Below are 3345 nucleotides of genomic sequence, written 5' to 3'. Positions count from 1 at the left end.
GGCAAGCTGATCCTGGGGAGCCTTGATGAGGATGTGATCATCCCTTCGCAAAGAAAGTGCCTTGTCCGTATTTTGGTATCTCACCTCATGGAGAAGTTTGGAGAGAGGTAATTAAAAATAGTGGGGTTTTTTCTTGTTTTTGCTGAATGTTATGTTGGTTTGAAAAAGGTATATGAATCTTCTTTCAGGGGAAAAGATAAGACGGGACACTACTTTCAAGTCTCACATTTACCTAGACCACCAACATAAACATGCACAACACATGTACCAAAACACACGTTCAGTAGTGTTTTTAATTTATTAGGATGCCTATTAGCTGCAGAATATGCTACAGCCATTATACTGGGGTGCAACACATGTTTTAGAAATACTTAAGATCTAATTTGACTCTGCTGGTAATTTAGTTTTTCTGTGTTTGCAGTCCTACCAGTGAGACAAAAAAGGCCTTGGCTGCAGCTTTGATTCATGGGTTTCCCTCCTTGAAGGACGAGTCGGACACAAGCAGTGGCTTCGTAAGTAATTAACATTTTATTGAGGAATTGATGCTAAAACAGTCAGTTGAAAACAATATAACTCATCTCCCAGCACCAGAGTACTGGACTTCTGTGCTCTTTGATGCCCGGTGTTGTCAGACAGACATACAGACAAACCCTGTTCTAGATGGCTCAGCCACATGTTGTCGCCACGCTATCAAAATGTGCCTCATCTCTATTCACCAAAGACTTTCATTTCTTGACAGGGATACTGGTTCACCCCAGGACGGAACCACCGCCCAGCCACTGGATTCCTCGAAGAGAGGCTTCGGAACATCAGAAAGAGGATGAGAAAACCGGCCAGGTCACGGAGCACGCAGCAGACACCACCACAAAGTAGTGAAGCTGGCACTCGTAGGACATTCATACCAGGTAATCGTTGGAACTGAATAATTTGTTTAAGTAATACAGACACATAATTTGAGATTGTTAATATCCTTATGTGTACTTTTATAGAATGTACCATATCGGAAGAAAGAGCCATACAGTGTAAAGAATGGCTGAAACACAATTTGCAGCCCCTCAACCAGGTGGAGCAATACATGCAGGATACAGCAGTGTACAGGTCAGTAGGAATGCACTGAGGACACTAGCTGCAGCACTCATTCAATGTCATTTTGCCTATGCATGCATCTCATCATGGTACTGTTGCACCTCAAGTCATTCAAATCTGAACTACAGACTTCTCAAAACAAACTACTACTAGACCTCTCACACCTATGACCTAACCCCTGCTCATTATGATGCTATAGTGGGATGGCTCAGGGGAGGACAGAGTACAGCAACTTGCAATGGGCCTGGTTTTCAAGGGACCAGTGCCATGTACCTGTCAAAAATAAAAGGGCACAACACCAGTGGGAGCTCCATTACTCTCCCCCCCCCCCCCCCATAATCGACACAAACATGGGGATGAATGCATTTTACTATTATGCTACCAAAATGTGGAACACCCTACCACCAGCCATCAAGAAAGTGCAACTCCTTACCCTCCAAAACTGCCATACAAGAGCACCTGTCTGCAACTGCCCTCGGGGCTTTTTGTGTTATCCTTTTAACATTCTTGTACTGCTGTACTTTCTGCAAACTATCAAACAGGGCCAAGTCTTTAAGGGAAAACGGGTGGGACATTCAGGGGATCCGCCAAGAGTTCCCACATCTATTCACTCCAGGCATGGTAAGTTAGGAAGGAGTATATGTTTACATATGATGTGGATGCATTGTTTATAACAATCTTTTATCAGTATGTCAGCTGCCACATTGAATTTTCTTTTTCATTTAGATTGCACAGGACTTTCAGATCCTACATAGAGAGGCTGCGCCTAAGCTCTTCGAAACCTGGCTCCCTTTGTTTAAAGACAAGATCCTGCACCTGGCAAGACGGGAAGGGAAACTTATCTCGTCGCTTGATGGATTAACACCCGGTAATACATTGTTATATTGTACAGTAGACTTTATTTTGCTACTAAATGACCAATTCACAGATTTGCCATGCCACATATTGATACCTATAAAATTGTCTTCCTACAGATTGTTTGGGGGAACTTGCTCTGAGCCAGTTACCAACACTGCTTCCACCAACTGTCTACAGGGTTGGCCGAAAAGTGTTCCGGTACACTATCGAGGGGTCTAAGTTGGCCTTCATCGATCATAAGCCTGTAAGTCCCTCTGCATATCTAAAGGGAAATGTTATTCTTTTAATCACTTGAACCCAGCATCCATATTCTTGGGGGGGTGGCTGGGACATTATCCAAAAATGGCAGCTAGATCGGCTATTTTTGGCGAAGAGATTTGGTGAAGATGGAAAACAGTGGTCTAAAGTACAGAGCCAACCAGGTCCAGTTTAAGTGGTTAAGAATGTGCCTGACTGCCTGTTATTCCTTGGCTCAAGAATAATTCAGAACATTGTTTCTGAATATGCATTTTATCAGCCACTGCCAAATCTTGCTTACCCTTTGCTTTTGCACAATCTTTTACTTTGTTTAATTTATCTTGTCTTTTGTTCTTTATTTCTTTCTCAGGTTGGAACAAACTTGGTGGAGTACCTCCATGAGGCGAAGGTGTCAAGACCTTACCCATATGTCCTGTCCCTGGGAAACGATATTTGGCACACCTCTCAGGCGTTCGTTATTCTTGATGGGGAGGCGTTGGAACAAAACACATTGCTTCAGGCAGTCGATGTCTGTTTCAAGGTATTCTATATCTTTGACATCGACTACACAAAGCAGTGTGAAGCTGTATGGAAATTCTTCCAAAATGCAGTGTACGAAATCAAGGGAGGAGAGGAGTCAAAACCTGCTACGTCCTTGCGTGCAGCAATACTTGCTTGCAAGTAGACTTGTGGTCTTGATCCTTTTCTTTTCTTCTGCTGGTCCTCCTGTTCTATTCTCTCTCTTCTTCTGCTTGGCTCAGAATAGGGTTCTATCTGGTTAAATCAAATATTGCAGGATTTTTGAAGTGTGTGTGTGTGATGTTCAAAATACTACCTAATGCTCAAAGTATTTTATATTTATTTAGTTGTGTGCTGAGTTAAAAGAGCTAAATGGTGGAAGCATAAATTGTTAAAATGTTTATTTGCACATCTTAGTTTCCTGTCGTTCGGATCACCTAAAGGAGCAGTACATTTTTGTGATCATGTTGGAGGATTTTCTTTGTAACGTTTACATGGCCAGTATATGAACCAGTAATTTCTGAAAAAACGTATGTTGCTATTAGTGGTTCTCAAACCAGAAGCAAAGATTTTGAGATTTAGAAAGGGCAGATCTACAAGCTCATAGCGTGGCACAAAGTGCTATGAGCTTGTAGATCTGGATGC

At 42.3% G+C, this 3345-nt stretch overlaps 1 long non-coding RNA gene across 1 annotated transcript; it reads left to right on the top strand.

The window, feature by feature from the left end:
• The first annotated feature begins 1908 nt into the window (after positions 1-1908).
• Positions 1909-3017, top strand: LOC117459992 (uncharacterized). The gene is made up of 3 exons (XR_004553584.2): positions 1909-1954; positions 2061-2188; positions 2552-3017. It is a non-coding gene; the product is annotated as an uncharacterized lncRNA (long non-coding RNA).
• Positions 3018-3345: the final 328 nt, after the last annotated feature.

Source organism: Pseudochaenichthys georgianus, chromosome 15 (assembly GCF_902827115.2).
Source record: "Pseudochaenichthys georgianus chromosome 15, fPseGeo1.2, whole genome shotgun sequence".
Lineage (NCBI taxonomy): Eukaryota > Metazoa > Chordata > Actinopteri > Perciformes > Channichthyidae > Pseudochaenichthys > Pseudochaenichthys georgianus.
The sequence above is the reverse complement of the archived record's forward strand: the minus strand, read 5'-3'. Positions and strand labels throughout refer to the sequence as shown.